Here is a 13,187-nt window from a genome sequence, read left to right on the forward strand (position 1 = left end):
GGCAACTTGTCGTGTGCCTCTAAATAACCGAAATAGAAGAGAAGAGACCAGCCCATTAGTGAGAATTCTAGCAGATGGCTTTGCATAAAGAGTACGTATCCATTGTATATATCCATCTCCTATACCCATTCTGTGGAGAACATCAAACGTACTGCCATTCGACGCGGTCAAAAGCCTTCTCTGCATCCAATGACAATACAGCTCTATCATCTATTTCCGTATTTACATGTACAATGTTTAGCACCCTACGAATATTATAAAAAGTTAGTCTACCTTGTACAAAACCATTTTGGTCTTCATGTATAATTTTTGGCAAAAGGGTTTCCAATCTTCTAGCTAGTACTTTGCACAGAATTTTTGTATCATTGTTTAAAAGTGAAATTGGCCTATATGACTTCCTGTCTGTTGGACATTTCCCAGGTTTGAACAGCAGTGTAATTAATGCACAATTTAAAGTCGGGGGGAGAGTGCCAGATTTGTAGGACTCAAGATACATATCCATGAGCACGGACGTAATTTGGGGGGGGAACGGGGGGACATGTCCCCTGCACTTTTTCAAAAGCCAGTTTTGGTCCCCTTCAGTTTTTTTGAGAACCACATACCTGTCAAGGACCAATGACCGCTGGGTGTCTCTTCACCAATCGTGGTGCCGGTTCAACAAGAATGTCCCGCCTTTCAGGATAAACAGCCAATCAGCTTGCTGGTTTTGAGGAGCGCGGATGAGGGTCAGTGTGGGGAAGCCCCACCCCCCTCCTCGCTGTGAGAGCTAGTCGGAGCTGATTTTAAAACAGATCTGGATATACGGATTACTAGAAGAAAAGGTAACGGAGCTCAACATGTAAACTATGATGAGATTGTTTCTGATAGCTGGTTAAAAAGACTCTAACGTTATATATAATGTTCAACCTGCCCTGATGTGCCAGATCAGCCAATAACTATTTCATTTTCAAACTGTGTTTATTAATTTAGGATTAGAGGATTTACTCTGAGCTAAATGTTATATTGAACAAAAATCAATTTAGCTAACTAGTTATCTAGTGGTGAATGGCCATAATTTAGTACAGTACTATATGTTGATAGTTTAAAGCAGTTGCAACCTGGTCTCTGCCCTAAAATTGTTTTCCACCAGATCCAACTGATCAGCTAATAAACAATCCTTTATTGAGTTTACCTGTTAAAATCCATTAGCTCCCAATTACCATAGATCAATCATTATGTATAATCAGCAGTGTATTAGACACATCATATCACCACTTTATTAAGTAAACAGAGGAAGCTGTAGAATATACTGAACAGTGGGAATATGCAGTAGAATATGCAGTAACAGGGTGTAGAAACACTGATCTAACGTGACTTCTGTTCATTTGTAATTCACAGTAAGATCACAGTAAGACCTAATATCCTGAGTAAATAGAGGGATTCTGACAAATGAATTTTTTTTTATTTTTTTTTTTACTGTAATTGTATGTTTTGAGTAACTTTAAAGCAACTTAGTCAATAGTGTGACAGTGTTTAATCTAGTTTGTGAAAAGTTAAAAGAGAAAGAATGTTGCAAAAGAATATAGTTAATACAATTTTTATATATGTGTTGTGAAGGAAAATTAGGTCACCACCAGTCATTTTGCAGAATTTGTGCACCCTTTGTTCAATTTAAATCCATTAAATAAATAAATATAATTATATATATATATATATATATATATATATATATATATACATAATATTCCTGCCAAAAAAGTAAAGACTTCATGTGAAAAATCTAGAAAATTATTATATTTAGGCTGTATTATAAGAACTTCATATGTAGGAATGTCCACAACATTTCACTGTCTACAAATGTAGATCTATCAGATTAGAAACATCTATTTGTAGTTTATAAGTGGTTTACAGGTGGTCATTTTAGAATTCTTGTAAACCTGTTGTAAATTTAACCCCCCCCCCCCCCCCCAATTCTCAAGCCATTTGTGTCCCCCCCACCTCTGAATTCAATATTTCGTCCATGTCCATGAGGGGTGGAATTAATTTATTCATGAATAATTTATATATTTCTATCGGTATGCCGTCAGGTCCCGATGTTTTACCACTTTTCATGCTGCTAATTGCCTCTGCGAGCTCTTCGGTTTCCAATTCACGATCTAAAGATGTAGAATACTTTTCTTCTAGTGTAGAGAATGATCAGTGTTATGCCAGTTCACAGCTATTCTGAACTAGTTCAAGTTCAGTTCATAAATGCTCAGAGTGAACAGTTCTCTACCCCTCCTCCCCCCCGCAGATACTACGTTTGCATATGCCCCAAAAGTATGTTGTTGCGCTTCTGCTTAGTTCTATTCTCTATTCTCTCTCTCTCTCTCAGCCCTCCGCGCTCTCATCCAACATTCATTTACAGTGATGTCTGCCGTTCATGACACATAATGTGAACTTATTCAAGTTCTTTATTAAAAATGTGTTGCGTTCAGTTCAACATTCATGAAAAAATGAGTATGTTCAATGAACGCGTTCTTTTGAACTCGTTCACGCACAACACTGAGAATGAAATAGAGTTAAGAAAATCTGACTGCCTCTGTTGCGAGATATGTCCATATTCTGAACTATATAGGGTCTGGTAGTAGGTTCTGAATGAGTTGTTTATTTCTTCTGGGTCAACTGTTATTTTTCCATCCTCACCTTCAATTGCATTTATAGCTCTCTCTGACTGCTGCTGCTTAATGCGCCAGGCCAAAAGTTTCCCCGCTCTCTCTCCCTGTTCATAATAACTCTGCTTTAGGTGCATCAAGCTCTTTATTGCCTGATTAGAGCCCATTCATTATATTGGGATTGTAGAGCATGCAATTGGGTAATAAGTCTAGAATGATCATTACTTGAATAAATTTGCTCTTCCATTTCTTTAATTTTATCCTCTATTTTTTTTTTTTACTTTATCTTATCACCTTTATTTTTATGACTTGTATAGCTTATAATTTGCCCCCTTAGGAAGGCTTTAAAGGCCTCCCATCTCACTGCTGCTGTCGTTTCATTTGTGTTCAGAGCAAAGAACATGTCTATCTGCGCTAGGGGTGGGCGATATGGCTTTAAAACAATATCACAATATTTCAGGGTATTTTTACGATAACGATATACTTGCCGATATAGGAAAACTAAAATGATTCATTCATTTCAAGAATATAGTATAACAGTATAATCATAATGTGGCAAAATAAATAATATTGCATAAAATAATAAAACAATTTTAGTACAATAAATACACCTAAAGCTTCACAGTAAATAATAGACTACTTTTAAAACAGAACATCCCTATTATCACGATATGGATTTTTAATATCATGATATTTCTGTGTCACGATATATTGTATACGATATAATATTGCCCACCCCTAATCTGCGCCTCTATAAAATTCTGAAAATCAGGGTCCCTTAGCCATGTTGTTTGAAAATGCCATCTTGGAAAGCCTCTACAGAAGTTGGGTGGCGCATCTGTAAAAGAGCCTGGAGCATTATCAGAAAAAAGTATGCTATCATACCAGCAGTTATTAATTTGGGGCTGGAGATGAGCTGAAACTAAGAAATAGTTAATGCAGGAATGTCTGATGTGTAGCTGAAAAACATGAGAACATTCTAGCATTAGGGTTATTATACCTCCAGATATCTACTAAGTTAAAGTCTCTAAGGCACTGATGCACCTCTAGCCGTGTTTGTTGATGAGAAATATCCAAGCCTGTGGACCTGTCTATTCCTGGGGACATGGTACAATTGAAGTCCCCTCCTATAACAAAATATCCTGGCAATGAGGCTAATGAGAGAAATAGATTTCTAAAGAATATTGGGTTATAATCATTTGTGCCATATAGGTTAACTAGATTTAACGGAACAGACATAAGTTTTCCTTGAATAATGACATATCTCCCTGAGCGGTCATTGATTGTATTAATTACTTGAAATGGAACTGATTTGTGTATCAAACCTCTTGCATGTGAGGAAAATGATGCAGAAAACACCTGTCCAGGCCACCTTCTCCGTATTCTATCTACATTTTCCAGCACTAAGTGCGTTTCTTGGAGGAACACAATCATGGATTTTAACTGCTTTAGCCTGCTCATGACTTGTTTCAGTTTAATAAAACTATTTAAGCCTCTTACATTCCATGATGTGAACTGAATCTCAGCCTGTAAACTTATTGTGGTGGAGTACAAATTCCTGATGCTTTGAGTACCCTTTCTGATTGCTGCAAATTAAACCAATTACACACTCAAAAACGAACATGCAAACACAAACTAAAACGCTTCTATAACCAAGCGTTCCTACTCTAACCCAATCTGAGTAGATTTCCCTTCCCTTACGTTTCGACCCGATTATGGAGCAAAGCCGGTCCACACGTTTAACTCCCGTGGGGAACAGCATAATGCATGTGATTGCTCTAGCCTACCCCCCGTCGCTCACATAGAATTGCTTAAACCCGCTTTAAAACACAGTTGGAACTAATACAATTAACCAATATTCCTCTTTTAAACGCAAGAGGTAAAGGATAAACATGAACATCTGTTTCGAACGTTTCTCAGTTCGCCATAAAACGGCAACCTATGTTAACTAGTTTTCAGTATGACATTTAGCCAATGAAATAAATTGTTAAACTTTAGCCAATATGCAGACTACGGCTGACAATGTTAACCCACACGCAACTCAGCGAGTTCACACGCTCACACGCCACACATGGTATTTGTCATGCTTGCCAATCCATCGGCCAATGAGAATAAAGATTGCTCTGTTGTTAGGCAGACCACGTCCCCCCCGTTGAACATCTGAAGAACTGTACGCACACTCCCCCCCCTCCCCGGTTGAACAACTGAAGAACTTAGCGCAAACACTCACCAACACCCCCCCCCCCCCCTTTTGAACAACTGAAGAACTGCACGCAAACACCCTACCCCACCTTCTCTTCCCCCACCAACCCCCCCAACCTAATACGACCTGCGCGGACGCCCACCACCAACCAATCACCCCCATTCTCACTCCCACCAAACTTCAAAACTTGAGAGCCCTGCCTACAGCGTATGGGAATTTAGCAGTCGATAAGTAATCGCAGCTTTGGACCGTCTCACGCTGCTGCTGGGTCTTTATCAAGCCTTGAACACATTTTCTCGCTTCCACTGGGCAGCTGAAGGAGCTGCGTTTCCTCTTAAATGTCACACACAGCGTGGCCGGGTGAACAATACCGTAGCGGAGGTCGCGAATGTTAAGGGATTGAAGCTCCTTTTTCACCGCGTCGTAACGTTTTCGCTGCTTGTGGAGCTCTGCCAAGATATCAGGGAAGAACATCACTCGCCTGCCTTCGAACATAATGCTGCCCTTGTCCCTCGATGCCTTCATGGTCCATACTTTGTCACTGTAGTTCAGGAATTTTATGACGAGTGCTCTTGGAGGAATATGCCTTTGATCAGGACCAGTCATACCTTCATCTCTCCGTCCGATTCTGTGTGTCCTTTCAATTGTTAAGGGTTTGGGAAGAGCTTCTAAGCCGAGCGTTTCAGGGATTCATCTCTCCAGAAAGGTGCACATGTCTCCTCCCTCAGCCTTTTCCAGCCCCACCAGTCGTAAATTGGACCTGCGGCTTCTATTTTCCAGGTCGTCTACCTTCAAAGTGAGTGCCTTTACGGTAGCCTCCATTCTCTCATTTTGTCTTTGCAGAGATTCTATATTGTCCTCATTAGTACTCACACGGCTCTCAGCCTCGTTCATTCGGGTTTCATGGGCATGCAGCTCTTGTTGCACGCTTTGGATGGCGGAAACTAGCTTGTCGAATTTAGGTGTAAATTTGTCCTTCGATGCTTGGATGGCTTTCAGAATATCGCTAGCTGCTACCTGGTCTTGGTTGTTGCTAGCCTCTACCTGTGCCGCTCCGTCCGTGGACTGCTGCTCTGCATTAAATGACATGACAGCTGAACTTTTTGTGAGCAAAGTGTGCTCTGCACCATGCAAATCATCAGACTCTGTAGATACTCTTAGAAACTGCTATCAGGGGTGATAGCATTCCGGCACTGCGCCGGAAATCCGGCATAGCGTGGCTCTATAAAAATAAATAAATAAATAAATAAATAGAGCCGGTTCAGGTATTAAGTCCCGCCTCTCAGTAGAAACAGCCAATCAGCTTGCTGTTTTTGCGCGAGCGGAGGAGATTTAGCAGCGGGATCGGGACGTAGCAGCAGCAGATTTTAAAACAGATCTGGATATACAGAGATTTTTCTAAAAGAAAGATAACGGTCGGCTAACCACGTAAACTGTGATGATATGTTTCTGATAGCTGCTTAAAAATGCACGTCTCTGAATCAGCACACAGATTAAACCCACTGTGATTAATAAACTGCAGCTGTGTTAGTGAGTTATCTTAACTTTGGAATTAGCTAGATAGGGAGTCAAGGTTAAAGAAAAAAAACAAACTATATATGTAATGTTCAACTTGCCCTGATGTACCTGATCAGCTAATCACTATTTCATTTTCAAACTGTGTTTATTAATTTAGGATTACAGGAGAAAAATAGTCATGCCTCAGCCTTCCTGTGTATACAAAACATGCATATTTTGTCTTAATGCCTCTTTTTACTTCTATCTAACATACAGCCTCATTTGTCTTCTTCTCCCCCCTTAAATTTTTTTTCACTGTCTTTTCTTTTCCATTGTTTAGTCAGAGTTTTTGTATATGTATTGCTGTTTTTTTCTTTGTATGTGCTTTGTAAGATGTTATTATAATGCTTTAAAATTGAATAAAACGTTAATCACAAAAAAAAGGATTACAGGAGAAAATTAATTTAGCTAGTTAGCTAGAAGCTGGATGTAGAGGATTGACATAATTTAGTACAGTACTTTAAGTTGGTACTTTAAAGCAGTTTCTTAACCCTGATCACTGCCCCAAAATTGTGTTTTCCACCTGATCCATTTACTGAGCATGGCCCAAAGTTTTTTTTTTAAAGAGTGGAGAAAATGTAAATATACAACAGAATTGACATGCCAATACATAATAATAATAATAATAATAATAATAATAATAATAATAATAAACTAATCTGTTATATTATTTTAAATATTAGGTGATAACTGATCATTTTTGTCATATGTATATAATTCAGACATTGCATGCATCATTTTTTCTAACAACAGTAACTGTAACGTGGAGTAACATGTTTAGGTTGTAAAATCACCTTAAGTTGGATGTTAGCTAACTGTGATTAAAAGTAATTTTCACAAATAGTTCTAGGAAACTATAGTGTAGAGTAGTTACTGTGCACATTTTAAGTATATTTTATTTTATAGTTACATAGTTATTTTGGTTTAATAAGTGTGCAGGGCATAGACTTTTTTGTGTTTTTGGACAGGCTATGTGCTATATATTAAAATGTTTGTTTGTTAAGAAAGTATTTTATATTCTTAAACCATGTTAAATTACATTAGATTAGAGGAAGGTCATTCAGACAATTTTTTGTGGATCATATTTCGCATTGTTGGCGTTTTAATCTGTTCTTTTCTGTTCTAATCTGTTCTTAATACACTTTTTTTTTAAATAGATAGTTCTTCTTCAACATCATTCTACCTACCTGCAATCCTACCTGCACTCCTACCTGCACTCACTCCTGAAGGCTTACGCTACCTCCCAGCCGCTGCGCTCCTCGAACGTCGCCTCGCTTTGCCAAACAAACATTCACACAAAGCAATCCAGACTGTTCTCATACAGAGTTCCCCAATGGTGGAACAAACTACCTTCCACTACCAGACCAGGAGAATCTCTCACTATCTTTAATAAACTCCTGAAGACAGAGCTCTTCAAAGAGCACTTACTCTCCTAACACCTCTAACAAACTAACTACTTCTAACCTCATTTCCTTCTTCCCCTCCTTCACTTCTCTATCCCATTATTTCCCTCTGAACTCCTTAAGGCCCTATCTAAAGATGTTTTATTTGACTTTTTTTAACTTCTATTATTACTGTACTTAACTTCTTCTATTATTTGTACTTGACTATTGTAAGTCGCTTTGGACAAAAGCGTCTGCCAAATGTAATGTAATGTAATGTAATGTAATTCTGAACAGATTTTACTCATTTAAACAGCCCCTCCCCCCCAAAAAAAACAACTCAGTTTTAATGCTCTACTTAACAAAAAAAAGTCGGGTTTTAATTGGGTTGTCGGGCTCGGGGCAGAACGTGCATATTCATTCCTCATGTTTTAAAAAAAAACCTGCATTTTATAATTATTTTTATGGTGTTCTAGATCTTGTATTCTTCCTCTTAGTGCTTCCTTCTCATTGCTAACTGCATACGCTGTAATTCGTTTTTACAGGTAGAACCGTACGTGGCCAGTTTCTTTCAGTCAATTTTAAGTGCTATACCAAGATGGAAATGATCTGTGTTTTCGCGAATAACACTATAGACAAAGGCAAAAATGAAAACATTATCTAAAATGTGTCACTTGACTATAAGGTCATACACAGACTATTAAATGTTTGGGGTTAGGGTTAGGGTCAAAAGACGGGCTGGTTAAAGCAACAGCACCAGTGACTAGGTCTGGGAGAAAGTGGAATGCTCGAGAAGCTACTCAAGCCGCAAGGAGGGCACTGGATCACAGGGATGTTGTGGGGCAGGTGCAAAATGGGAGGGCAGGATTAGGTTTAGGTGATTCTTGGAAAGCATTCGGCAAGACCACATCACCTGAGAAAAGGCGTATGGTTACAGGGTTTATTCGTGAGCAGGAGGAGGAAGCAAGGAGGGCAAAAGCAGCAGGGCAGAGTAAACAGGGGCAGTGGATGAGATGGGAAAGTGTAGAGAAGCGGAGAATCACCTGGCGAGAGTTATGGGGATTGGATACAGGCCGTATAAAGTTTCTTTTGGGAGCTACATATGATGTTCTGCCAACGCCACAAAACCTTGCTCAGTGGGTGGGTGAGGATCCAAGTTGTAAGCTATGTGCAGGAAGTGGCACGCTGAAGCACATTTTGTCGGCATGTAAGGTGAGTCTATCCCAGGGGCGCTACACATGGAGGCATAATCAGGTACTTAGATCTCTTGCAGGTGCACTTGATAAGAAACGGTTAGAAGTTAATAACATGCCCGTTGTAGGTTGCAGTAGGGTAATCACGTTTGTGCGTGAGGGGCAGCATAGTGGAGAAACAGCACAGTGCTTGAAAACTGCTGGTAAGTGGGCCAATGCACGAGATTGGAAGTTATTAGTGGATGTAGGTAGTAAACTGCAGATCCCAGAGTGCATTCTGGTTACAACCTTGAGGCCGGATGTAGTGTTGTACCCTGAAAGTAAGCGGATAGTGTATTTTATAGAGCTGACTGTTCCGTTTGAAGACGAGGTAGATGGAGCTTATGAAAGGAAAAGGCTGAAGTATACAGACTTGGTGGCTGAGGTGAGAGAGCGTGGGTGGCAAGCGTATATTAGACCGGTAGAGGTAGGTACTAGAGGCTTTGTTGCGAAGTCTGCCACAAGACTGCTGTCTGAATTCGGAATTAGAGGTCGTGTGCTAAGGACTGTAGTGAAGGAGTTGTCAGATGTAGCTGAAAGATCTAGTCAGTGGTTGTGGTTCAGAAGGGCTGAGGCTGTGTGGGGAAGGGAGTGAGTTTGTGCTTCTACAGCAAGCTTGGAGGGGGGTGGGTCTGGGACGCCAGACTTCACTGTTGAGCCTTCTGGAGGTGTCGTGGGCCTAATTCAGCGAAACACTGACGAAGGAAGGTGCCTGCCTGATGACCCCTGAGAAGAGCTTGCACTGAAGTTTGTGTTAGAGTTTGGATGAAGGGGATTGGTGTGGTCCTGCTCTTGTAATAATTTGTCTCATGAGTTTTTGCAGATGTCTGAGTACTTGGCAGTTGAGGCACGGACCATGAACATAGTTCGCTATGCTTCTGGATTCTTGTCGAGCCAGTATCAGATGGTAGTGGTTGCTGTGTTCTGCTCACGCAACTTATAATGTGATTTATTGTGTGTGATTGTGCTTAGGTAAGTGTGTTGTTGCCATAGTTAAAGGAAGTGAGCTTAGATTAAGGAGGGATTCTGTTTGTTCATAGGTTATTTTTTGGTAGGTCTGTTACTTGGCAGTTGAGGCAATGGACCATGAACATAGTGTTAGGCTGTGCTTCTGGATTCTTGTCGAGCCAGTATCAGATTGTGGTGGTTTTGCTATTGTTGTTAGTTGAGTGAGTAGTAGATCCTGGCTGAGCCCTATGCATAACCCCAGCTGTTAGGTGCAGGATTTGTCAATTTCCTGTGTTATATTACTTGAATAATGTATCAACATTTATGCCTACGTCACGTCACATATGTAGTATGTTGTGCGCCCCCCCATCACCCCTGTAGTGTTTTAGATGAGATAGCACCAGTTAAGAGTTAAAACCATGCCATGCAAGCAGAAAGCTCCATGGAGAAATGATACTGCAGTTCAGCTCCAAAAGAGAGAATGCAGAAAGGCTGAGCACAGATGGCGTAAAACCAAGCTTCTCATTAACAAAAAAGATAGACTGCGTGATTTCAATAAAATAATGTGCAAAACTAGACAATCCTCCAGCATTATTAACAATAATATTAACAATAGCAAAGTTCTTTTCACTGTGGTTGACAGACTAACAAACTCACCTACATATATGGCCCCCGAGCTAGTTTCAACTGAGAGATTTAATGAGTTTGCAAAAGTTTTTAATTCTAAAATCCACAATATCAGACAAGCCATCAGTACATCTATATCCACCAACGAGCCCATGTTCTCTCCACAACCATGCAATGCATCATGGTCAATTGATTTAATTGATACAGTGAGTCACCTCAAATCATACACTTGCAGTCTTGATACATTACCAACCAAGTTTTTAAAGAATGTTTTTTACTCCGTATCAGCGGACATTCTTCAAGTAGTAAATACTTCACTAATGTCGGGTGTATTTCCAAATGCATTAAAAACTGCCGTTGTGAAGCCTCTCTTGAAAAATAATAATCTAGATTCAAACTTATTAAACAATTACAGACCAATCTGTCATGCTGAGACCCAGGCAGGGAGACGAGGAGACAGAAGTATGTGCAGGTAAGGGCAAAATATAATTTATTAAATAAATAACAGACAAACAAAAGAAACAAGTAAACACGGAACAAAGAAATAAACAAGAAACAAATGCGAGATAAAACTAACATAAACAAACAGGGAGGCTATGAAACGAGGAACTGAAACAAGGAACAGAAATAATACAAAACCAAAACAGGGCAGGGATATATAAAAAGAATAAACAAGATAAACAAGGAACTAAAACAAGACAGGATAAACTTAACAGGGCAAGGGAGAAAACAAGGCAACTAAACAGGGAACTAGAAAATAAACAGAGATAAACACAGAGCAGGGAACCAAGGAATAAACACAAGAAACTGAGGTACGACAAATAACAGGGGTTAGTGCAAAGACCGACGAGGGACAAGTGGCACAGGGGATCTATTTACAGGAAACACACTAAAATTGGAAACACCTGGGGAAGGGGCGGAGCCACAAATGAGAAACACGTGGTGGAAAACTACTGACAAGAGACACAGAGGAGCACAGGTCACGTGGGGATAACACACAGGCACGAGGACAGACAGGAAACAGGGCCAGGACATGACACAATCTCTAATCTACCATTCATGTGAGTAATTTCAGTCCGGTTTCCGGTCTAATCATAGTACTGAGACTGCGCTAATTAAGTTTATCAATGACATTCGCTTAAATATAGACTCAGGAAAAATGTCTATTCTACTACTGCTTGATCTCAGTGCTGCCTCTGACACCACTGACCACAACATTCTCATAGATAGACTTGGGAACTGGGTTGGACTTTCTGGAACTGTCCTAAAATGGTTCAGTTCATACCTTCAAGGAAGAAAATACATTGTGGAAATGGAAAATAATGTTTCTGAGACTGTGCCAGTGACCTGTGGTGTACCCCAGGGTTCAATTCTTGGACCACTCTTATTTAATTTATATATGATTCCTCTGGCTGAAATCATGTGTGATTATGGGATATCTTATCACAGCTATGCAGATGACACGCAGATCTACATGGCCCTCTGCCCAAACAAATACGGTTCCATTGACTCACTGTGTAAATGCCTTGAGCAGGTAAATAAATGGATGGGACAGAACTTTCTGCAGTTCAATAAAGAGAAAACAGAGATAATTTTATTTGGGAATAGTAATGAAAGGCACAGACTAGCTGCCTATCTGGATTTAAGAGGCCTAAAATTACTAGTGCGTAATCTTGGTGTACAAATGGACTCTGATCTCACTTTTAACAGTCATGTCAAAGCCATCACCAAATCAGCATTCTATCACCTCAAGAACATAAACAAGATCAGAGATTTTCTGTCTAAAGCAGATCTGGAGAAACTCAGCCACGCCTTTAATTTTAGTAGGATTGATTACTGTAATGGACTCCTAACAGGACTCCCAGAAAAGACCATCAAACAGCTTCAGCTGATTCAGAATGCAGCAGCCAGAGTTCTGACTAGAAGTAAAAGAAGGAAGCACATCACACCTATCCTTAAATCCCTACACTGGATACCAGTGTGTTACAGAATAGACTTTAAGATACTATTACTGGTCTATAAACGTCTTAATGGTGCAGGACCAGCATAATTATGTGATGTGCTCCAGCAATATGAGCCGAGCAGAACTCTCAGATCATCAGGGACTGGGGTAGGTTTCCTGAAAGCGATCAATCTTAGCGAATAACGAACCAACTAACAAATGACAAAAGTGTTTCCCAAAGAGCTTTGCAAAGTAAAAAATTAACGAACAAGTTTAAAGAACGTCTTTCAACCACATCCAACCACAGACATTAATTCAAAGCTGCCAATATGCAGTATTTATTCACTATTACACCCTAAAAACTTGTAATCAACAACATTATACATATTCTAAAAAATTTAAAAAGGATAACAAAAGGATGTATAATATTAATATATAAATTTATTTATTTACAGGAACACGATTTTATAAACAAAAAATTTAAACCAACCAGAATATGTTTTATACTTTATACATTTATCTTTGAGGACAGATATGCATCTCAGTGTCTTCATGAGGAAGAGTCACCTGGAATAGTTTTCTCAGTGTCTTGAAGGAGTACCTGGAGGTGCTGAACAATAACTACTGCTTTTAGCTTTGAAGCTCCAGCTTATCCCAAATCAC

Source organism: Astyanax mexicanus, chromosome 8 (genome assembly GCF_023375975.1).
Source record: "Astyanax mexicanus isolate ESR-SI-001 chromosome 8, AstMex3_surface, whole genome shotgun sequence".
Classification (NCBI taxonomy): Eukaryota; Metazoa; Chordata; class Actinopteri; order Characiformes; family Acestrorhamphidae; genus Astyanax; species Astyanax mexicanus.